At 53.8% G+C, this 25035-nt stretch overlaps 1 protein-coding gene across 10 annotated transcripts in view; it reads right to left on the reverse strand.

Annotated features, from left to right (window-relative positions):
• The window catches only part of PITPNM2 (phosphatidylinositol transfer protein membrane associated 2), a 143834-nt gene that overhangs the window by 104270 nt on the left and 14529 nt on the right, over positions 1–25035 (reverse strand). For all 10 annotated transcript variants that reach the window (XM_036064328.1, XM_030336424.1, XM_030336425.1 and 7 more), the window contains exon 2: positions 5177–5283. The gene's annotated coding sequence lies outside the window, so the exon portion shown is untranslated. The remainder of the gene's footprint in view (positions 1–5176; positions 5284–25035) is intronic.

The following is a 25035-nucleotide window of genomic DNA, read 5'->3' on the forward strand; positions in this document are numbered from 1 at the left end:
CCCAGCCCCCACCGACCCTCGTTGCCCCCTCTGTTACAAGAGATGGACTGTGGATTTACCCCGAACCCCTTGGTGTACCGACGGCCTCTGGCTTGTGTTCTCTGGGGTGTCTGGAGATTGAAGAATCTGCTCAGTGTCCGGCCTGACCGTGGATAGAAATCCCCCCAGTGTGGACAGCTTGCCACTGTCCCAGGGGCATGTGGGTTCACCTGTCTGTCTCCCCTGAACTGTTAGCGCCTCGAGAGTAAGCACATCTTATCTCTGGCCTAGCACTTGGAAGAAGCTCAATAAAGTGTTAATAAAATGCACGGGAGCACCAACTGATCTGCCCCAGAGCTCAGACATGGCCAACCAACTCAGACCTCTGTCCGACCAAGTCAAAACACCATCCCAGAGAGAGCTGTTCAAGGCCCGGAGCACCCAGAACTCTCAGCTTTCAGAGCCCTGAATTCCTGCCCGCCGGTGCAGTCTGCCAGGACCCCACACTCAGCAGCAGGGTTCGCAGCCAGTCCTTCCCTGAGCCCTCAAACCCCTGCACGTCCCCCGCCCAGAGCTGTCCATCAGTTCAGCTACAAAAACACTGGACTTGGGGCTGGAAGCCTGAGTCTTGGCTCTGCCACTAACCAGCTTGCATTGTGACTTTGGGCAGGGACTTCCTTCACCGGTCCTCAGTTTCCCCAGAGGGTAAGCAAAAAAAGCTGACCTCCTGAGTCCTTCCAAGTCTGTGAGAACCTGTTTTCTAAAAGTCCACACCACAGGGCTTGCCTGGTTCCCTCAGAGATTCCTTGAGGCCCTACCTTTAAGACATGCCTGGAGCCCAAGTCCCTCACTACCTCCATCGCAGCCCCTCTGGTCCAGGGCCTGCCACCTCGGGCCCTGGTAACAGTCTCCCCGTTGGCCTCCCCTCTTCCTCCCTCCACCCCATCCAGTCCATTCCCAGCACAATAGCCAGAAACCATCCTTTTAAAGCTCAGTGGGAGCCTGGCCCTCCTGGGCACAAACTCCTCAGCAGCACCATATCTCGCTCAAAGTCAAAGTCTCAATAAGACCTCCAAAGACCTGCTGCATGTGGGCTTTCATTTCTTCTCCAGCCCCTTCCCCTCCCTCCTTCTCTCCAGTTTCAAGAACATCCCGGACAAGCTCCTGCCTCAGGGCCTTTGGACAGGCTGTCTCCTCTGCCTGGATGTTCCTCCTCCAGATAACCTCCTGGCTTTTTCTCCTTTGCCGCCTTTAGGCCTTTGCTTAACTGTCCTGAGAAGCCTTGTCATTCATTTAGCGTTAATTTAGCATTGATCCCCATCTGTCAGTCTTACATAGTTTACTGCACTATTTGTTTACTGCATGTATACCCACACTAGACTATAAGCCCAGGAGGGCCAGCATTTTAAATGTTTTATTATCCCTTTATACCCAGCTCTCAGAATCGTGGGTACTCACTAAATATTGAATGAACATATGACTACAATGCATTGGATGAATACATTTCGATCATCTGCAGGTTCCATCGTGCTGTTAAAATTAACAGTCTGGGGCCACACAACCTCCAGCTTGAATGGCATCATCTCAGGAGTCCCTCTGAGAATCCCAAGCTCTGGACACTGTCTCCAGGAATCAAAGTGATTGTTCCAGTCAGGTCTGCGGCTCAGGAAACGTGGGGAGGAACAAAGCACGGAAATGACCCAGAGAACACTGACTGGACCTGGTCCCGGTGGGTCTGAGGGTCAGTTCATAAGCAAGTGCTTCCAGATGCCTCCTTATAAACATGGCGTCCGTCAGTGCACGACCACGTGGGGAAGAGCAAGAAACTCAAGCAGTGGGCCCATCCTCAAAACCGAGTGAAGTCAGAGATGGGGAAAGAGGGAACAGAAGGCAGCCAGAAGGGGGGTGCCACCAGTGCCGAGAGCCTGCGGGCAGAACTCCGGGGGGAGCCCCGGCCGGGACTACGGAGGCTGAGACAGGGCCACAGCCTGGCCTCACGCGGCCTGAGGGAGGCTGAGCCGGCTTCTCACGCTGGCTCTGCCGACCCTGGAGTGTGAACGCCGAGTGCACTGCAGCCTGGCTCTCTGAGAGCCACGGTGCACCTGTGCAAACCTCCCCAGGTGACCAGCAGCAGGGACCCGACACGCAGCCGGAGGAACGCATTTCTGCCACCTGGATGAAAACATAGTATGCTCTCGGGAAGACGCGCACCACCTAGTCAGCGGGCAAAGCCAGGGAATGGCTTCCCAGAGGCCCCTGAGCTGAGGAAGAGCAGAGAGGCCGTAGGTGGGCAGGGAGGCTCCTGAGATCTCTCTGCTGAAAGCCCCTCCACGTTCCGGCCCAGGTCCCGGGCAGGGCTGGCTGCGTGTCAAGGGACCACGAAAGAAAAAGAAATATGGCGGAGGGAAGTCAGGAGGGGACAGGAGGGGGACTCAGATCTCACCCAGTTCTCTCCCAAGCACTGTGGGGGGACAGCAAAGGAACACGGGAAGCGGGAAGCATCCTTGCTCTAGGACACAACACGGCGTCCCACGGCCCTGCCTCCTGACCTCGAGCTCCTGCCTCTCTGTGCCCAGGCGAGCTGGCTGCAGCCACGGATCGTCACCGACCTGAACCCCGAGGGGACAGCCGCTAGGGTGGCTCCGGGCAGGGTTAAGCTTCTGCAGGTGAAGGAGAAGAGCCCCTACCCTGCCTGCGGTCTGTGTCCTGGGCTACAGGGAGGCTGGGAGGCCAGCACGGGTGGCAGGGACAAAACATGTGTGTCAGTGCTGCTGTGGGCTGAGGTCCTGCTGGTGACATCCGCTCTCTTCCTCCTCAGGAGACAGTGACCTTGCTGAGGCCTCACAGAGACAATGGCAGGAAGCGCCCCTCCCTGCGAGTGTGGGGCGTCAGGAAGGAAGTGAGGACCCTGAACCTGTGCCTGCGGACCCTCCCCCACCCCAGGACCCCACCCGAGGAGGTTAAGGTCAAATGCTAGAAGCTCTGCCCACGGGCTCAGCTCATGGCAAACGTCTTCAGCTTTGCCCCGGGTTGGGTGGGTGCCTGAGGGCAGATGCTGTCCCCCAGCTGGGACACCCCCCTCCCCCTGCCTCTTTCAGGCAAACCCTCTCTGCGGACGGCCCTGCATCCAAGTCAAGCAGATGAAGAACACAGGCAGGCTGAGCGGAGAAAACAACTCCAGCAGCCCCCTGCCCTGCACCCACCCCACCCCCACCTTCTGGAAGGAAGGGCTCCTGTTCCTTTGGAGCAAGAGCTCCTCTAAAAATAGACCCTGTTCCTTAAGCCCTTTCCTTCCTCACCCCACTGTGGGGATGAGGAGGGGATTTCACATTCTCAGCCACTGGGGAAGGGCTGCCTGCCGATACCCATCACCCCCCCACACACTCCTGCCAGCCAGGGCCCAGGGGTCCTGACGCCTGTCAGGGCCACACACTCCCAGGGGGAGTTCAGAGGTGGGTAGGGGCAACCATGATCTTCCCCTGTGCAAAGAGCAGAGGTGAGACCGTAGGGCAGGGAGTGTTCCTGAAGCACGAGAGCCTAACTCCACGCGGGCAGGACTCCCATCTCTCTGTTCACAGCTGTGCGCCCAATACCTAGAACAGCACCTGGTCTATGTGGATGAAGGACGCAATAACTGTTCACGGGATAAACGAGTGAAGCACAGGAATCCTTGAGAACTCTTGGGGTTAAGTGGGTCTCCCCTCCCAGATCAGGTGGCCACAAGGCCACCATCTCTAAAACCACGTACGTGGGGAATGCAGTTGTAAGGAAGGAAAAAGAACTGCCTTCTGGTAGAAAAGGAAACAGGAAGCAAAGAAGCTGTCGTCAGAGCTCAGGCCTCACAGGCAGAGAAGGCCTCGCCAGGGCCCCGCAGGCCAGCAGGACACAGCAGGATGATGAGCGACCTCGGGGAGGCTCAGGGTCAGGCCTGCGTTCCCCTGCCAGCCCTCCCCCAAACCCACCCTGGCAGCTGAGATTCCGAGACTCTCACACAGTGAATTAACACAAGACAACAAAACAAAAATACAACAGAGCACTCTCCCTTCTTAGCACTTGGAGGCCTTTTTACAGCAACTGGAAAGAATGAGCAGTTACAGAGAAAACAGCCTGCGGTGCCAACATGGGAACCCAGGAGTGAGGGGGACACAGCTGAGGCCTTGTCTGCCCTGCCCTGTTCCGCCGCAAGGAGCAGAGGCCCAGGGGAGGCAAGGGACTGATGTGGAGCCAGACCCCAAGGAAGGGCACAGTCTGAACCCCATCTTTTGGGGAAGTCATGCCATATTTGGAAAACCATGTCCTGTGCTTCAGGGTCTAGACTTGGGGTCCGATCCCAAGCCCACCACTGACTTGCTAGGTGACCTTGAGCCAGCCACTTGCCATCTCTGAGCCTCAGCTTCCTCGTGGAAAACGGGGTCATAATGGACCCTGTGTGCTTAGCAGGGTCAGTGTGTTCACAGCGTGTTTAGCTGAATAGTGTCCAGCGAGAAGTGCTTGCTGGAGTTTAGAAAAGGCAACACCACTTTACCTGCTCTACCCACCGAAGGCCTTGGCATGACAAAAAGGGGACGGACAGAGGCCTGTGCCAGAGACCCGGGGACAGGAAATGGAATTGGATGGACAAGAAGCCCAGGAGGATCCAGGGCAGAAGGAGAGAAAGAACTAAGCACAGGGAGGCTCCACCCCTAGTCCTGGGGCTACCACTGACTCCAGAGAGGATCTCAGACACGCCACAGCCCCTGCTCGGTTTCTCATCTAGGCAAATGTCTACGTGAAAACACACACAAGGTTTTTCCCATGTCGCCAATCACAGCTTATGGGAAACGCCGAGAGGCAGCGCCCAGCCCCTGCCCTCTGCCAAGGCCGAGGAATCCCAAAACTCCTGTCCTGCCGTATTTCCTGGGGGTGGGGAGCCCAGGCTGGGCCAGGGGGTCCAAGAGAAGAGAAGTCCCTCAGGGTGCCCTGTACAGTGGAGAGTCACAAGGGCCACCAGAGGGGGGTTGTATCATATCTGGCATCTAAAGGAACCACAGACAGAACATCAGTCCTACCTACTTAGTGAGCAATCAATATTTGCAAGAAGCAGGATCGATTAATACAATCTACCCCATTAATCAGATAAAGTCAGATGTTTAAGAAAGAGGAAACAGCAAGCGAGCCCCAGCTCCCCCAAACTCCAAAGCCAGTGGGCGGTCCTTACCTGTGGGTCTGCGTCAGAAGGCTCCCTCGACGTCCTGCTGCAGGAGGAGGGACGATTCACTAGGCACACGGAAGGGTGTCGGGGACCAGGAAGCACGAGTCAGCATCCTGCAGGGAGAAGCCCAGTCGGGGAGGAGGTGAGGCGCCTGGGAAACTCACCAGGAAACCCACAGGGCCTGGCCTCATCCTGAGCAACGCCAAAGACCAGAAATTTAGCTGTGCCTAGGGGACAGGACAGGGGACGCTGGGCTGAAGGAGTCTTCTCTCGACAAAGGGGCCCAGTCCTTTCAATCACGGAGGCTGATGCACCCGGCACTGCCCAGAGCTCCCTCTGCTTAGGGAGACAATCAGAACCCCACACCCCCCTGCACACACGCGAGCTTTCTTATCTCAGAAGCCCAGCTCAGAGCTCTCGGCGTCAAACCTGAGATTCCTCACCTATCAAATTTTGGGACTGCAGGACCCCAGGCTGCAGAGGGGAGGCAAGTGGAAGAAAGGGGGGAACGGCAGCCTGGGCTTCTTGGCCACCAGCCTCGAGCATCCTGGTGCCCGGGGCGGGGTCACGAGCAGCGTCATGGGGTGATGCAGATAATTCTCTCCTTCCCATCAAGTCCCTGCAGTTGGGCGGTGTGTAACTGGAGACCCACCTCTGCCAGATATCCAAAGGCCAGAGATGAGCACTGACAACAAAACGGAAAAGGTGGAGAAATGGATTTTGGGGGAGTCCCGGGTACAATCAGACTACGAGACGTCAGAAAATCCACAGGCACTGCTAAAGCCGCCACCCAACCTGGGGCTCCCGCCGTGGCCCCACACCTGCAGCTCGACCTCAACATAGTCTTGTTTGTCTGACATGCCTGCCAGACCCCATACTGAGCCCAGGAAGTGGGCAGCAGCCAGGAGGCCTTCCCCTGACCATGACTGGAAGGCAGCCTACCCACCCCACCCCCTGCGTGGGCCATAGAAGCCATGGTTCTTCAGGAACCAATCCCCTCAGGTCCGGAATAACCTCACGCCAAGGGCTGAGGCCAGGCGCTGGCGGCTCTGGGGTCACCAGCCTGTGCCCGCAAGGGGCTAGTATCCTCGACAAAGGTTAAGGTAAAGTAAGGGGCATTTTGTGGTGGCTCGGGACAGCAGAAGCGATAAACTGCCGAATGAGGGCACAGGCAGTAAGAGTTCAGAGGAGGGAGAGAATCTAACTGGGGACAGCACAGCAGTGGGAGGTGTGGCTGCAAGCAGCGGAGACCAGCTTTTCACACGCCCACCCGAAGCGGTGCGGGCCCACACTCCCGGAGGAGGCTCGGCCAACTCTGAAAAGTCCTCTTTGGGCTGGGCCTGCAGGGGTGAGCCTCCATCTTGGCCCTGCACCTGCCGCTCCTGTCCACGGCCGCACATACACCCCCATATGCACGCCGGATCCCGAACGAACATCACACCTCAGGGTTCCCAGGTTCCGGGCCCCCGCCTGGGCACGTCGGGCCCTCCAGCGTCTCTCCTCTCCATTGCACCAAATTCCACAGCTCACCGCACACACGCCCTGCCTCCATGTGGTGTCTCCGTTCTGTTTCTTAGCGGCCATCACAAAACCTCCAAACTCACCCCGTGTGAGGTCAGCCGTGAGCCTCAGAGGTAAGGAAGCCCACTGAGAGGGCAGAAGTTTGCCATAGCAACACAACAGTCAATGGCAAGCCAGATTTTGGAGGCTGGCCCCTCTCCACGCCACCGTGACGCCTCTTATGGGTGAGAAGGTCAGCTGTGACTCACGGCCGGCAGAATGAGACCGGCAGGGGCTGCGAGAGAGAAGCGCAGGCTCCTTACAGAGAGGTGCACCGCGGGGAGATCATTTTTCTGACTCAAAAAAAGAGAAAGCATTTGAAGTCCAGAAAGTGAATGCAGGATCAGCCTAAGAAGCCGGTCAGCTCCTTGGGGGAACCTCTAGGGGTGGGTGGCGGGAGGCAGGAAAACATCACGGGGATTAAACAGAAGATGCTGCTAGGTGACTCAGGTCTCCTCCCGTGACCCCTCGCACAAAAGGCAAAAAGCAAATCAGCCCTCTCCCTTCGGGAAGATCAGAAGTCAAAGTAAAACACAAGCCTCGTGGCTGAGAGCTGTCGCGTGCATGGTCCGTGCACACCTGTGGCTGTGGTCCCAGGGAGGCGGGGTTCCGGAACCCATTAATATGCTGGTGGTGAGTTGCTGATTATCAGGAAGAAAAAGAAAACGTTCTGTGCCTTCAAAGTTTTTCTCCCCGGGTTTACTGAGATACAACTGACAAAACGGTGATATATTTAAAGTGAACGAGGATGGGCGCCTGGGTGGCTCAGTCGGTTAAATGTCTGACTTCGGCTCAGGTCATGATATCACGGTTTGTGAGTTCGAGCCCCGTGTCGGGCTCTGTGCTGACAGCTCAGAGCCTGGAGCCTGCTTCCGATTCTGTGTCTCCCTCTCTCTCTGCTCCTCCCCTGCTTATGCTGTCTCTCTCGCTCTTTCTCTCTCTCTCAATAAATAAACATTAAAAAATTTTTTTTAAGTGTACGAGGTGATGTTTGACATACTGCAGAGGATTCCTCCCCATGGAGTTAATTCACACATCCATCCCCTCCCACAGCAACCCTTTTTGGGGGCGGGTGTGGGGAGAACATTCTATCCTCTTAGCAAACTTCAATCATACGATACAGTATAATCAACTACACTCATCACCTTACAGACTAGATCTTCTCCTTCACAGAGCAAATCTAAATCTTCAGGGAGCACCTGGGTGGCTCAGTGGGTTAAGCATCTGACTCTTGATTTCAGCTCAGGTCATGATCTCACTGTTTGTGGATTCGAGTCCCGTGTCAGGCTCTGAGCTGACAGTGCAGAGCCCGCTTGGGATTCTCTCTCCCTCCCTGTCTCTCTCTCTCTCTCTCTTCTTCCCTCTGCCCCTCGTCCACTTGCTCTCTGTCTCTCTCAAAATAAATAAATAAAGGTAAAAAACAAGATTTAAATCTTACCTCCTGAGTAATTTGAAAAACGGCAAGGGGAAAAAAAATAATAATAAAACCCACCTTTTGGAGGAGTCAGAACCGCTTTCCTGAAAATTTTTCAGATCCCTGCCTGATTTTGGTCAGTGGACATGAATTAGTAAGTGAATCTGTTTCTCTACCCAACTTCTATTAATAGGCTATCAGTCTCTCCTCATCCCACTAAATAAATGTCAAACAAACACTTAAAGAATACCGGTTTGCTGGGGTGCCAAATTACGAGCTCGCCCAGACGTCTGCGTGTCTCAGGCTGGCCCTGGTTGAAAGCATAAGTTCCAAACGAGTGGGTGGTAGAACTGAAGTTAAACACTGTGGTTTCCATCCCCCGTTGACATGGAGACCGTGAAGCAGGCGGCGAAAAACGTGCAGACGCGGACAGATGCAAATGGCAGTGGGGCCGCGGCACGCCGCACAGGTCGCTGGCACACGCTGGGGCGTCTGACTCCACCCTGAGACATGGCTTCTGATTTTTTGCTTTACTGAGATATAATCTGCATGCCATACATTCACCCTCCCGAAGCGCACGATTCGGCGGCATTGAGCACATTCACAAAGCTGCGCGGCCCTGAGCGCTACCCACTTCCAGAACGTTTCCTTCGACCCCAAAGAGAGACCCACACCCGTCACTCCCCGTTCCCCCTCCGTTCACCACCGGTCACTCCCCGTTCCCCCTCCCCCAGTCCCCGGTAAATGCCGCCCTGCTTCTGTCTCTACGGATTTGCCTGTTCTGGGCGTTTCATAGAAGCGGGCGCGTCCTACGTGGCCTTCTGCGTCTGGCTTCTCTCGCTTGGCATCACGTTTGCAGGGTTCATCCGTGTAGTAGTGGGTGTCAGTGCCTCATTCCTTTCTGTGGCCGAAAAATATTCCTCTGTATGAACACACCGCGTTTGGGGCTATTGTGAATAGAACTGCTGCCGTGAGCGATCACATACAAGCTTTTGTGCGCAGGTGTGTTTCATTCTTTGGGGTCTCTACCCAGGAGTTCCTAACTTGTTGATAAAATAATTTAAAACAAGCATTACATCTATATTTTTGAAAACATAAAAAGGGTGCGAGGTGAGCCTGAGTTTCAGCCTTGTCCCTGTTTCCCGGAACAGGGTTCCCCTGCTCAAGAAGCCAATCCCAGTCCAGGTAGATTCTCCCAGAAGCAGCCTGTACGTGTACACACACATACACACACACACACACACACACACACACACACACACACCCGTACTTAAAGATTGCTTACAGGAAACCTGGAGACCAGGTGAGGCTGGAGTCAGCCTCATAGGCTTTGGGAAGAGCCCAGGGCCCAGTGCGAGTCCCATCTGAGGCCGCTGAGCAATGAAGAGGTGACACGGCTGGGTGGTCTGAGGGCAGGTCTGGGGTGGCCTCTCAGCTGTGGCCTCGCCTCAAGCAACTTAAGCAGTGTGCTTAATCTCCCTGGGACTCAGCTTCCTTGTCTGTAAGAGAGCCCTGACATGGGCCCCTACTTCACAGACCTCTGCCAAGAGCCGGTGAGCTACAGGATGCGAGTGTAGGTGCCATGCCTGGCACACAGCAAAGTGCTCACCCTCTGATCTGATCCTCAGTTTTCCCATCTGGAAAACGGAGGCTTGCACAGTTACGTGTGGACCGCACGAGACCCCTGGGTAAGGGCCCAGCATGCTACCATTTCCGAGTGGCGGGTGCTCAGGGAAGTCAGAGCTCCAGAGCCCCTCCCCAAGGAGATGCCAGATCTCCCAGCTCCACACCCCCCCCCCCACCCCCACCCCCCGCAGCCCTGACTTCTCCCAGTGGTGACAGAACAGGTGAGTCTCTCCCACAGGCACAAAGGAATCGCCTGCATCTTGGACCCCACACCTTGGACAAGTCACTGGATTTCTTACTTCTTGTCCCTTTCCACCACCACCGCCCCCACCCCCACCCTCCCTTCCGGACCCTTCTCTCTGCTTTCTCAACAGACACTCTCTACTCTGGAGCTGAGCTTCCTTCTCTGAATCCCAGACTGTCGGAATCAGCAGGGAAACCCTCAGAGACCTTCAAAGTGGAGAGCCCTCGAGTAAGGAAGGAAGCATTAGCAGGGCCATCAGAAAGCTGTTAGGAGCAATTTTCCTCCCAGCTGGCAAAAGGCAAAGCAGAGCCTGAGAAGAAACCCAGGGCCTGGGAAGGCAGAACAGGGAAGGGAAACTGAAGAATGTTTCCTTGGGCGTGCAAAAGTTCACGGGGGAGAAAACCAGCACGCACACACACACGCACACACACATGCACACTCACAACACAAAGGAGAAATTCTTAGCCTGCAGCAGTTGGTAGCATTATGTAAAATTCCAAGCCCACAAAAATATCATTTGGATGATAAAAAGTTAAATTTAGCTAAGTACAGAGTGACTAATACTATGAGGGACAGGCAGCACCCCCAGTTGCCTGGAGCTGATACAGCTGGCTTCTAGAAACTTTTGACAAGTAACCAGGGCCTGGTGCGGCACAGAATAACAGATTATATAATAAGAGGCACAGCCATTGGCGATACAAAACAGACAGCGAGCGCTGCAGCCCCCCCAAGGGAGGGGACAGCAGGGCTCTGGCTTGAGCTTTGCCGACGACGGAACCTCGCCTCTGGAAGCCGGGGCCACAGGCATCTGGGCATTCGGAGGCATCCGAGAGGGGAATCGGGCCTTGGAGGGGTGTGTGCGAGCGGGTCCACCTGCCTCTCCTGCAAAGACCTTTCCCCAGAGGGGTCGTGGCAGATGGTTTCTGTGGAGGGCCCAATGAGCCACAGCCTTGTGGAGTCCCGGTCCTTAGAACCTAGTCTGACCCCAAGACCTGTTTTGACCAACAGAACGTGCTGGAAGTAACTCTGCACCAGGTTCAGACCCAGGCCTTCAGGAATGCCTGGCTAAGAACTGAAGGCAGAGACGCGAACAGATATTCACACACCTATGTTCACGGCAGCACCATCCGCAATAGAAAAGGGTGGACACAACCCAGGTGTCCATCCACGAACGAATGGATCATCAAAATGTGTGGTCTCTCCATACAATGAACTATTACTCAGTCTTCAAAAGGAAGGCCATTCTGGATGAACCTGGAGGCCATTGTGCTGAATGAAATAAGCCGGTCACAGGCCAACAAATACTGCATGGTTCCGCCTATCTGAGATGTCCAGAGGAGTCACGTTCACAGGGACAGGAAGTAGGAGGGTGGGTGCCACGGGCTGGGGGAGGGGAAGGGGGGACTTGTCGTTGAACAGGGACAGAGTCTCAGTATGGGAAGAAGAAAAGAATCTGGGTATGGATGACGGAAACAGTGGCACAACAGTGTGAAGATACCTAATGCCACTGAACTGGACACTTAAACACGGCTAAAGTGGTAAATTTTATGTTACGTGTATTTTACTACAGTGCCTGGAGAAGTGATGTGGAGGAGAACCACTGTCCCAGCCAAGAGCCCCAGCAGATAGAGGCGAGTGCCAGCCCCGACACGCCAGCCCCGGGAGTGAGGCCATCTTGGAGAGGGATCCTCCACCCCCAGTCAAGCTGTCCCAGCTGACACCAGCGGAGCAGAGATGAGGTGTCCCCACCAAGCCCTGCCCCAACTGCCACGCTGTGAGCAAATAAGTAAAACGGTTGATGTTTTAAGCCACTAAGTTTGGGAGTACTTCGCTGCAGCGATGAACGATGAACACGGTGGTCGGGCGCTCTAATGGCTTTGGGGGAGATTTCTATTTCTAATGTGGGACCAATGAAGCTCTTTGGTGCTCTCACAGGTGAGTCACGAAGACAAGGCAGTGCCTAAATAAGTGTCAGGGAGAGACTCCTTTTCCGCTCCCCAAGCCCCAACGGAACACAGGCTGAAATCAAACAGCTGCTGTGGAGGCCGGGGGTTTCTCCAGTGATCCGTCGCAGAAGCCGGACCTTCTGCTGGCTGGCTCAGCCGTACCGTCCAGTATGCTGTGAGCAGAGATGCGCCCTGGGAGTCCCAGGGAATGCCCCCAGATGTGGTGCTGAGACCAGCGTTCTCACTGGCTGACTCCAGGTGGACCAGTTCCCTTCTCCAGGGTCCACTTCTCCATGTGCACAGTGAGGAGGCTGGCCTCTAAAGGGCCTCTCCGCTCAGCTCCAACATTCTGCGACCTCCTAGTCTGGGCAGAAGGGAACACGGAAACAGAATCCAAAGCACTGAACAAAGGCCAAACGACTGTGGCACCTAGATTTACAAGGTAGGCACACAGTCTCCTCACCTCTGCCCCCTGAGGATCCCCGCCCTCACCTCCGTGCCCTTCACGCGTTTGTTCGTTCCACAACACTTGCCATGCCACTCCGGCTTGGTCCAGTTTCCTCTTCCTAAATTACATCTGGAGCCCCCCAGGTTCAAGATGCGTGAGGAGTTCTGGGAGCAGCGGCACGTACACCCCTTCCAGGCCTGGCCCCTAAAATGCCCACGTGATCCTCAATGCCCTCTCTCTCTTCGTTCACCAGGCAGCTGACTGCCCAGGTCCAGTGGAGGACCCCAAGGGAGCCCCAGGGGATGACAGAAACACCACAGGAAAGGATGTGGGAATCCCTGAATCACCACACAGAGGCCACCCCCAGCCCATCCAATTCAACTGCAAAAGTGAGAACAGCCTTTGTTGGGATAAGCCACTGAGACTGTAACAACGGTTTGTTATAGCAGCCAGCAAACCTATCCTAACTGATACATTCACCAAACCGTTACTGCGCGTCAGACGTGTGAAGGATGCACAGGAGAATCAGGCCTAGGCATCACCAGTGTAGTTAACAGTTCAGGGAGATCAGGTACAGCCCAGTTCTGCACCCGCCAATCACAGGCTAAGCACGTGATGAGAGTTCCTGCATGTATGTGAGCTCCACTCATACTACCTGCTTCTCAAAACCTTACTATGTAGGTTTACCTCCCCCAAAACACTAGATGAGTAAAGAACGAAAGAAACCAAAATGGACGAGAAAAGCTATCCTGAGACTCCCAAGGACAATCCACAAGCAAATGAGTTACAATCATCATCGTCATCATCTTAGCTGTGTGCTTCCTGGTAGGCAAAGCAAAAAGGGAAATATTCTGGGTCACAGAGCTTTCACCAACGGTGAAAAACATACTGGTTCAAGATGAGAAACAAACTCTGTCCTTGCTAAGAGCTCTAAGGGAATGCTCTCTGGGGTCTCCACGTGAAGGATCCGGTGTCTGGGCAGGAGGCAGCAAGAGGAGGTCAAGCTCGCCCCAAAAGCTATCCTTGCCTGTGGCCCAACTGGCTCTTGACTGCAGCAAGCTCCTGGGTAATTCTTCATCCTTGTTAATGTGAACACGGCAGCACCATGATAATGACGGAAAATATTTACATACCGTACCACTGACGGGTTGTTTAGACCATCTGGCTACTAGACGCAGCAACTATTGTCACACACGTGCCCGTCCACAAACGCTGTGCCTTGGTACCGATGATTCAGGCAGCGACCGTCTGCCCCATCCCCATCACGCTCCCAACCCCAGGGACCCGAGAGAGGGGTGGGTCTGCAGCCCAAGTCTCAGCCGGCCTGTGCCCCGCTGGCCTCGGCCACTGCAGGCGGGGAGCAGAGCTCTCAAACTCCCACCCTCTGCTCTGTCTGGGCTGAGCACCGATAATAAGTCTCCCTTCCATTTATCAAGGACTCCTTCAGGGCTCGAGTGCTCTAAACGAGGCTTCACTCAACATGACCGCTCGATGCTGCAGCCACCTGGGGGGTTTCTCCAGTGATCCCACGGGGGCTGCGGCAGATTCGCAGGCAAATCCGGCCCTGTTGGCTCGTGTCGGAGGCCCCTTCTACTGAAGCTTTGTCACGCTCGGGCGTGGGGGCGGGGACGACGATCCGGTGTCACGGCTCCAGGAGGATGGAGGGCGGCGGCCTCAGCCATCCTTCTGTCCCCGTGGCTCTGCCGGGTTCCGATACCACGCTGGATTTCTGGGTTGACATCAAATGTTTTTTTCCTTTTTTAAGAAATTTGGGGTGTCGGGTGGGTTGTTTTATTATTATTGTCTTAATTTCAGCAAAAGCAAAAAAGTCTATTCGGAGCCTGTTCAAAAGTAGCGATTTTCTTAATGGGAAGCATATGCTTCTGCCCACATGAGGAGCTGTGTCAGCTCAGCGATCACAGCGGCCTGTGGCTATGGCACGTCGTGTCACCTTCTTGACAGATGTGAGTCAAATGGAAACTCGTCACAGGTGCCTGCACAGACTCCGGCGGTGGCTTCGCGCTCTGACACCGGTTTTTCGGATGGGCGCACCGTAGGAAAGGTGGGGCTGTGTTTCCGTCAACCATGAACCCACAGTGTTCGGGTCTTTTCACGATTACCCTCTAAGACGCAAAGTGCCCCAGATGGAGTGCTGGGGGCCACGGCAGCACCCGGACTGGGCTCCAGCTTTCTGTGGCCACCTCGCCTCCTGGAATCTGAGTTTGGCAACGGAAGGCGGGGTGAGACTGTGTGACTTGGAGCAATCACGAGCTGGTCGTCCAGTCACAGGGTGGCTCCAGTCACAGGGTGGCGGGGACGTACTAGCCCGGGTCAGGGGGCTCTTTGCGGTCTTGCAACCAACCCAGGATCCTGGTCTTTCTTGGGTCTGGTGCTTCTCTCTCTGCAAGTGAGGTGAAGGCCACAGACTCACCCAACGGAGACAGGGCCCTAAAGCAAGTCATAACCCACGGCCAGACAAAGCAGGAGGCCCATTCTCCGCAGGAGCAACCTTGCCTGAGCGAGAGTCTGCTCGCGCACCCATCCACACCCTCTAAAATCAGGGACTTCACAGCTCGGGTTTCCCGACGATCGTTACACTTTGGGGTGACGACTGCACCGGTAACACACGCAGCACCTCAAGGAGGCTGGTGGCCGCTGTGCAGAAGTCCAAGCGACCTCTGTGGGGAGACTTTCCTTCTGGCCAGAGCCCTGGAGCCCCCGCACCTGCTCTGAGCCTCTGCGCACTTCCAGGCAGACACCCGCTCCGCTTCCCAGCTTCTAGGCAGGACCAGGCAAATGCTCTTTTTGCAAAAGTTATCTGAGCCACTGGGGACACAGAAAATCGTGACAAAGCTCGCACCCAGTTACTGCTTGCCAGCTTCACTCATACCAGGCCCAGAAAACACCCAGCGGCAGGCCTGGGACAAGCACCCTGTTTAAACACAGAGCGATGACACAGGTGAAGGTGAGTCCAGCACCTCAGGGTGGAGAGTAGGTCAGCCTCGGGCCTCCCGGGTCACACACGGGGTCTTCTCAGGGACCACGGAGCCCCCGCAGGCCCAGCCAAGCGCCTGCCCCAGGGAGCTCTCTGTTTCCAGTCCTCAGCGTCTCCTGACCGCTCTCACACCCGGGGAGCGGTCCGCGCCAGGCGCCGCCACGCTCTCAGCAGTGCAAGGTGACCCGCAAACACGGCTAACGGGGCAAGCTGTTCAAAAAGCTCCATCCATTCCTCTTTTCATTCTTGGGTTAGATCGTTCCTATTTTTCCGTGTCCTCTGCTCACGGGAGGATGACTGGTGCTTCTCTGTGTGTGTGGTCGATTACACGGAACATAACATGCGCCACCCTAACCGTCTGAAGTGCACAGTTCGGCGGCATCAGGCGCACTCACGCCGCTCGCAACCCCCACCGCCCATCTCCAGACATTTTTCCGCCTCCCAAGAGGAAACTCTGTACCCCTTAAACACATGCTTCCCGTTGTCCCTCCTCTGGCCCCTGGTAACGTCTGTGAATTGTACAGCTCTTTAAAAATAACGTTCTTGGGGCGCCTGGGTGGCGCAGTCGGTTAAGCGTCCGACTTCAGCCAGGTCACGATCTCGCGGTCTGTGAGTTCGAGCCCCGCGTCAGGCTCTGGGCTGATGGCTCAGAGCCTGGAGCCTGTTTCCGATTCTGTGTCTCCCTCTCTCTCTGCCCCTCCCCCATTCATGCTCTGTCTCTCTCTGTCCCCAAAAAAATACACGTTGAAAAAAAAAAATTAAAAAAAAATAAATAAATAAAAATAACGTTCTTAGTCTCGCAGTCCACGGGTCCAAGCCCCGCATCGGGCCCCGTGCTGACAGCTCAGAGCCTGGAGCCTGCTTCGGATTCTGTGTCTCCCGCTCTCTCTGCCCCTCCCCTGCTCGTGCTCTGTCTCTCTCTCAAAAATGAATAAACATCAAAAAAACAATAATAATAAATAAATAAAATAAAAATAATGCCCTCAGGGGCGCTTGGGTGGCTCAGTTGGTTGAGCGTCCAACTTCAGCGCAGGTCATGGTCTCGAGGTTCATGAGTTCGAGCCCCGTGTCAGGCTCTGTGCTGACAGCTCAGAGCCTGGAGCCTGCTTCGGATTCTGTGTCTCCGTCTCTCTCTGCCCCTTCCCTGCTCACATTCTCTCTCTCCTTCTCAACAATAACAAATAAAAATAGTGTCCTTACCTTGGCAAAATTATTTTGTAACTTTACACGTCCTGGTGTCATTTTTAAAGCGTCTGGTGCTCCTCAATACTTGGTGATGGACAAGCTGACAGAGGAGGCCCAAACCCCTCCAGGAAGGGACCACCCAGGCCACAACGTGCCTGATGGAATCAAGGGCCCCCTCCCTGCCACATGCGAGGAGGCACCTAATGGGAACCAGCGTCCTTAGCCGGCTGTGCCAGGAACTCTGCTAGAGCCGCCCTTTGCGGTAGCAAAGGCTCTCACGGTTTTCTCCAGATTTTCATTTTACTTAAAAGCTCTTCCTTGCCTGGGGTTTTGAGGTTAAAAACCACTACCTCGCACTCACACGTTGTAAGTGGGAGTGTAAATTGGTGCTACCTTCACGGAGAGCAATTCGGCAACAGCTACCGAAAATAAAAGGAAAACACCCCTTGACCTAGCGCTTCTCCTTCGGGCAATTTATTCCGCAGATAGGAGAGTATATGCGCACGAGCACCTCTGTACCAGGGCACTCGCTGCGGCCCTGTTTGCTGCCAGGCTTCTGCCACGAACAACATAGAGCTTCGTGAGTCGGGAGTCGGTGCATCATCCATCAGCCGAACACTAAGCCCATCGCTAAAAAGACCCAGACAATCTAAGTGAACCCACAGAGCACCACCTCCAGGATCCACCAATCGTTACGTCAAAACAGCAGGGGCACAATGGTAGGCAGCCGTCTGTGGTTTCGGTTTTCTGGGTTTTTTTCCTAAGTCATATATATTCATATATGCAGAGAATCTTCCCGAAAGAGTATACACACGCACAAAACTTAGCGACAATAGTTGCCTCTGGGGAGGAAAACAGGGAGCCCACAGACCAGGGTAAGTCAGCTTGGTAACCAAATGTAAGATTATACGTACCCAAAGTGTTTTTCATATCAAGTATAGCTTTATCATCTATTTTATTTATTTATTTATTTTTTTTTTTTAAAGATTTTACTTGTAAGTAATCTCTCTACCCAATGTGGGGCTTGAACTCAAGATCCGGAGATCAAGAGTTGCCTCCACCAGCTGAGCCGGCCAGGTGCCCCATCATCTGTTTTATTATTTTATCGTAACCTATGAGTTTTAAGTTCCATAAATCAAGCAACGTATCTTATTTATTTTTAAAACCTCGCCAATGTCTGGCATAACATCATGTACATTTTGTGTGTGTGTGTGTTTTGTCATTTTTTTAATGTTTATTTATTTTTGAGAGAAACAGACAGAGTGTGAGTGGGGGAGGGGCAGAGAGAGGGGGAGACACAGAATCCAAAGCAGGCTCCGGGCTCCGAGCGGTCAGCACAGAGCCTGACGCGGGGCTCGAACCCACAAACCGCAAGATCATGACCTGAGTCGAAGTCGGACACTTAACCGACTGAGCCACCCAGGCGCCCCTACTCTTTTTTTTTTCAACGTTTATTTATTTTTGAGAGAGAGACAGAGATAGAGACAGAACGTGAGCAGGGGAGGGGCAGAGAGAGAGGGAGACACAGAATCTGAAACAGGCTCCAGGCTCCGAGCTGTCAGCACAGAGCCTGACGCGGGGCTCGAACTCACGAGCCATGAGATCATGACCTGAGCCGAAGTCAGACGCTTAACCAACTGAGTCACCCAGGCGCCCCTGTCATTTTTTTAAATAAATGAAAGCATACGTGAATGAAGAGTGAAGAAAAGTGTTTGAAAAATTATGAACGTTCTTTGAATACTAGAAAATGGTGAGTCTTAAGTTGTTAGAGAAGGAAGAGGCAGACTGGAAGCAGACACTGGCTGATAACTGATCATCTCAGCAGAAAAAGTAGGTTCAGTAAAGGAAGAGACACACCACTGACCGTATGGTTAAGCTGACGTCGGGAGTTTACTGAACAAGGGAGCACCTGGCTGGCTCAGTCACAGCATGTAACTCTGGATCTCAGGGCCTTGAGTTCAAGCCCCACGTCGGGCGTAGAGATTACTTAAGTAAATAAATACATTTTTAAAAAAGAAAAGACAGGTTACTGAACAAGGGTTTTAAATTTGTAATTTTAATAACTATGTTTTTAAAAGCCAGCATTTAATTGCTGGTGGGAATGCAAACTGGTGCAGCCCCTCTGGAAAACAGTATGGAGGTTCCTCAAAAAACTAAAAATACAACTACCCTACAACCCAGCAATTGCACTACTAGGTATTTACCCAAGGGATACAGGTGTGCTATTTCAAAGGGGCACATGCACCCCAATATTTATAGCAGCTCTATAGACAATAACTCAAGTATACAAAGAGCCCAATGTCCATCGACGGGTGAATAAAGATGTGATGTATATGTATAATGGAGTATTACTCGGTGATCAAAAAGAATGAAATCTTGCCATTTGCAGCAATGTGGATGGAACTAGAGTTTATTATGCTAAGCAAAATTAGTCAGAGAAAGATAACTATCATATGCCTTCACTCATATGTAGAACTTAAGATACAAAACAGATGAACATAAGGGAAGGGAAGCAAAAATAATACAAAAACAGGGAGGGGGACAAAACACAAGAAACTCTTAAATATAGAGAACTGAGGATTGCTGGAGGGGTTGTGGGTAGGGGGATGGGGGAAGGGCTATATGGTAAGTCAGGGTAAGTCATTAAGGAGAACACTTGTTGGGATGAGCATGGGGTGTTATACGTAGGTGATGGATCACTGGAATCTACTCCTGAAATCATTATGGTACTATATGCTAACTAACTTGGATGTAAATTAAGAAACTAAGATAAATAATAAAAAAAAATAAAATAAAAGCCAGTATTTAATGTTTCTTTGGATATAGCAGAATGCAAAGAAAATAATGAGTGGTCCAAACGATGAAACAAAAATTTGTTTTTTTGTTTTGTTTTGTTTTTGAAAGAGAGCACACACGAGTAGGGGAAGGGCAGAGGGAGAGAGAGGGAGGGAGAGAAACTCTTAGGCAGGCTCCACACTCAGTGTGGAGCCCGACGCAGGGCTTGGTCCCACGACCCTGGGATCGTGACCAGCGGAAATCAAGAGTCAGATGCTCAACTGACTGAGCCATTCGGGCACCGCTTAACATATTTTTTAAATGTTTTAAAAGTTTGTTTGTTTTTTTAGAAAGAGGGGCAAGGAGGGGCAGAGAGAGGGAGACAGAATCCCAAGCAGGCTCCACACTGCCAGCACAGAGCTCGATGTGGGGATCAAACTCACAAACCATGAGAGGATAACCCAAGCCCAAATCAAAAGTCGGATGCTCAACCAAACTGAGCCACACAGGTGCCCCTTAATATATTTTTTTTAACCACATTACAGCCCACCTTTTAAGTCCATGAACCACACATTCCTAAAGAATCAGGAAGTAGATCAAAAAGCCATCACTCCCCAGTGAGGTGATTACAGTTTTTAAAAGCTCTCCAGAGATGGGTGCAAACCCAGCTTGGGAACTCTTGCCTATTAACCCCTAACTCTTGCCCTATTAACCTCCATGACCCCGCCGGCCAGCTGGCAGCAACCTTAACCCTTTAGAAGTGGGCCAAGCAACACTGCCAGGCTTCCAGGAAAAAGCTGTCATAAAGCCCAAGAACTTCAGTCCTTAGGAAGTTGCACTGGGGGCGCCTGGGTGGCTCAGTCGATTAGGTGTCCAACTCCAGCTCAGGTCACCATCTCGCGGTCGGTGAGCTCGAGCCCCGCGTCGGGCTCTGTGCTGACAGCTCAGAGTCTGCAGCCTGCTTTGCATTCTGTGTCTCCCCCTCTCTCTCAAAAATAAATAAACATTTAAGACAAAAAAAAAAAAAAAAAAAAAAAGAAAGTTCCACCGGCCCCCGCGAGTGGTTGTAAAACAATCGTGGTTAAACTAAGGCAAAAAATTAACAGCAGCAAAACCATATCAAGGAGAGCAAAGGAAAAGCAACAGGAAGGCGGGAAGGCCACCTAAAAAGGAATTAGTGGGAGCCCGCAGGTTCGGCCCGAGGGGCAAACGCGCCCCATCGCAGGCCTCTGCGCACAGCACTGCTCCCGACAGCCAACCTCCATCTGTGTCTCCGCAGGGCCGGCCGGCTGGGCGATTCGGTGATGCCGGGTCCCAGAGAGACTGAATTCTCTACCTAATGTTCACCGTTCACTGAAGAGAGGCCAGAAACGCCTTCGAGAAAGAGCAGGAGCATTACTGGGGCCGTGTGAAGTCCTCCCGAGTCCGAGGCGAATGAGGTGACCTCGTACGAGGACGATGATGTGGCCTGGCCTGTGCTCTGGCTTCTCACAGGGGTTCCCGAGTTACTTCCTACACCCAGATTCTCCTCAAGGGCTGCCTTGGGATGCCCCGGCAGGGACGTGTGACAAGGTGGAGGGGAACCCTGACAGCCAGTCTCGGACAGCGCGCTGGGGTCCTCTCTCCGCGGGTCCCGGGTTGGTGCTGAGCTTGAGACCACGGACTCCAGCCGCTGTAATAGCGGCTCACTGACGCACAGAGGTGCGCAAGTCATTCTCGGAGATTGCTCAGATGTTGTGGCCCCTCTTTCCCAGAAGATGTTATTCCGGTTCAGGTGAAGTAGCCCAGCCTAAGCCCCACAGGCAGAAAGTGGTATCACCAGACTCAGGACCCGGGGCTCACACCTCCGTAACCGGAACACCGGGCGGGGAGCTTGGCCCCACGAAACAGCTCCTGCCTGACCCCAGGAGAGAGGGCCAGGAGAGATCTGGAATGCTCCGCGTTGCGTCACTCCCCCACATTTCCCTGGGATTCTGGGCTCCAGGGAGGCGGAGGAGATGCTGGCGGCTGAGACCGCCTGGGTGTCACTCTTATTCCTAACCAGGAAAGAAGGCCCCTGGTTTGTCGACACCCGAGCAGGATGCCAGAGGCGCTCTTCCCATCACAGCTGCCAGCCAGTTACCCCTGACACCCAGGAAGGCAGTGATGGGCGTGTGGCAACTTGGCCACCATACTGTCTTGCTACTTTTCCTTTTTTCTTTTAATGTTCATTTATTTTTGAGAGAGAAAGAGCACAAGTGGAGGAGGAGCAGTGAGAGAGAGGGAGACACACAGTCCGAAGCAGGCTCCAGGCTCCGAGCCGTCAGCACAGAGCCCGACGCGGGGCTCGAACCCACGGACCGTGAGATCATGACCTGAGCGGAAGTTGGGCGCTTCACCGACCCCAAGCCACCCAGGCGCCCCGTCTTACTGCTTCTAATTGCTTGTCAGTTATGTCCGCTTTCCTGAGATGAACACCGTATCCATCTCAAAACATTAATTCTGGGGGCGCCTGGGTGGCACAGTCGGTTAGGCGTCCGACTTCAGCCAGGTCACGATCTCGCGGTCCGTGAGTTCGAGCACCGCGTCAGGCTCTGGGCTGACGGCTCGGAGCCTGGAGCCTGTTTCCGATTCTGTGTCTCCCTCTCTCTCTGCCCCTCCCCCGTTCATGCTCTGTCTCTCTCTGTCCCAAAAATAAATAAACGTTGAAAAAAAAAAAAAAAAAAAAAAAAAAAAAAACATTAATTCTGCAACCTCCTTTCCCCGGCCCACTGGCCTGGCTTCCTTCCATCTACAGAGATGTTTAATACTGATGGCAGAGGGTGAACGTGTCTCAGAGGGATGCCTCTCGCAGCAAGGGGTTTCCAGATACTGGCTGGCCCTGAAATCCTTTTGAGGCACAACCTGCAACAGCGTTCCGTGCCCCTCAAACAACTTTGGAAGGTGCTGCCACAGCGCTTCGCCACGAAGGAGTGAGCCGCCACTGAGTGGAAATGCTCTCTAGGACGGTGCGATCTGTGTCTATCGCTCAGTCTCTACGTTATTAAGAGTAATGGATGTTGCAGTTTATCAAATGCTTTCCTGGCATCTATTGAAAGCATCTAAGTGGTTTTTCTACCCCCCTTTTTTTCTTTTAGCAGATCTCCTAGTAAATAATCATCTGCTTATGTTTTTGAGACTGGTCCACAGCCCAGTACAGTGAACCCTCTCCCCGGTGCCTTTCTGGTGGGACACAGAGACAGACCCCAAGCAAATAGCTCCTGCCTACAGAAGAAAGGAGGGAAGGGAACATGAAGAAGAGAGTGTGCGTGTGCACACATGCGCACACAAACACAACGGCACACATCTGAAGAGCAGGCTAGGGTTTGTGAATTCGTGTGTCACACACGGGGCACAGTGAAGACTGGAGGAACCACACATGAATGGGGTCAATCACAGAGGGCTTCCTACAGGAGGTGGCAGGGAAGACTCGGGAACCTCTGGACTTGAGTCCTGCCTCCTATGGAGCCCAAGGGCATGCTTTCCTAGCCCATAATCTTCTCGGCAGTAAAACAAATAATCATGGAACAGAAAAGCCCTTCAGAGGCACCCAGCTCAGCTTCCTTCATCTGCAGACGGAAACTGAGGTTCAAAGAGGGAAGCTGATTTGCCCAAGGCCACGGGGCCACCCCTACAGTCTTCCTTGGCTCCAAGGCGAGGGGAGAGAAACAAAGAGAGCTTTGAGAGCTCGGGCAGAAAGGAAGCAGAGAACCCCCGCTGTGTCATGACTTTCCCAGTAATAAATGTTGCTGTTGCTACCTCGAAGGGGGCTGAGTCAGGAGGCAGCGGGAGTGCTCACTCAGGGGCTAGAAGGTAGCGGTCGAGGGCCTGCCGGGAGAAGGGGGAGATCCTGGAGCCGCCCTCTCACACACCCAGGTTGACGGGGAGGCCCCTACCTTCTTCACCAACACAGACACACTTGGACGGCTTTTCAGAGTGATTCCCCTCACTCGCTCATCCAACAAGTATGGAGATGATACGGGGTTGAAGGGGGTGCCCCCAAAATCCACGTCCTTCTTGGAACCTCAAAATGTGACCTTATCTGGAAATAGGATCTTTACAGATATATTAGTTAAGGTGAGGTCACACTAGACTAGAGGGGCCCTGATCCAATATGACTGGTGTCCTCACAGGAAGAGACCCGGGGACGGACACACACACACACACACACACACACACACACGGAAGACAACCACATGGAGACAGAGGCAGAGACGGGAGTCCAGTGTCAAGGAACACCACCGGCAGCCGGGAGGGAGGCCTGGAACAGATTCTCCCTCGGAGCCCCCGGAAGCAACCAACATTACCCAAAGCCTAAATGCAGACTTTGTGTCTCCTGAACTAGGAGAGAGCACGTTTCTGTGTTTTGAGCCCCGTGATGTGCAGTGATTTGTTACCCGGCCCCAGAACTCGAATGTGTTTGCCCACAGAGCAGGGGCTCCGTGAGGCACAGGGGGAGTTCGGTGTGGCCCAGAATCCCTCAAATCACATGGCCCCTTCCTCCCTGCCCCAGTCAACAGGCCTCACCCTCCCAAACGGCTACACCTCCAGAACCCTCCCAAGGCTGCGGCCTCTTCCTAGAAGACACCAAGGACCCCAGCACCCCTGCGGGGCCAGAACAAGAAGCTCGGTGAGGCCCCAGGCACTGTGCTGGGCACACACAATCTCCTGGAAACCTCACGACCAGCCGAGAGGCAGGTGAGCCAACAGAAGCTTGGTGAGAGCCCATGCCCCGCTTGGTCCCCACAGCAGGTGGGTGGCAGAGCCTCACTCTACGCCCTGGCTGTCTGCACGGGGCCCCGGCCACCCGCGGGGTTGACTCCTCCGCGCACCCCCCCCCCTGCCTGGCTCCCCCCGGGGCCGCGGCACCTGCCCCTCGGCGGAGCCTGCTCCCACTCGCTTCGCAGCTGTGGATGCCAGGGACCCCGGGCAGATGGCATCTGCTCTTTGAAAAGGTATTTGTCTTTCCACTCGCGGAGAGCAAGCAGAGCCATAAAAGGACATGCCCGACGTCAGGCGCACAAATGTTCCGCAGAGACAGATGCCGTTCGCACGCAGGGACCGAGCGTGGCCGTTAGCCGCTGGGAGTGCACTCCCCAAAGAGCACGAGGACCAGCCGGGCCTCTCCCAATTCCCTGGGGGGGGGGGAAGCTAGGGGCTCCATAAAGTAAAAGGAAGGTGGGATCCAGCCCACAAGTCTCACTTGGGATTCCAAGACAAGCCTGGGTTTGGTTTTTTTGGTTTTTTGGGGGGTTTTTTTCATTGTAATCATTTTTAGGTGCACCATTCACAGACTATTCACAATGGCATGCAACCACCACCACTATTTCAGAACATTTTCATCACCCCAAACAGAAGCTCCATACCCATTAAACACTAACTCCCCACCCCTCCTCCCCCAGACCCTGGTAACCACCACTCTACTTTTTGTCTCTGTGAATTCGCCCATTCTGGACACCTCAGATAAGTAGGATCATATGACATTGTCCTTCTGTGACTGGCTTCTTTTACCCCACTTGATGTTTCATCCATGCTGGAGAAGGTGTCAGTCTCCCTCCTTTTTATGGTTGAATGACATTCCACTGGACAAACGTCCATGTTCACTCATCCATCAGCTGATGGACACTTGGGGGTCTTTCCACCTTCCGGCTGGT

The sequence above is a fragment of the Lynx canadensis genome, chromosome D3, assembly GCF_007474595.2.
Source record: "Lynx canadensis isolate LIC74 chromosome D3, mLynCan4.pri.v2, whole genome shotgun sequence".
Taxonomy (NCBI): domain Eukaryota; kingdom Metazoa; phylum Chordata; class Mammalia; order Carnivora; family Felidae; genus Lynx; species Lynx canadensis.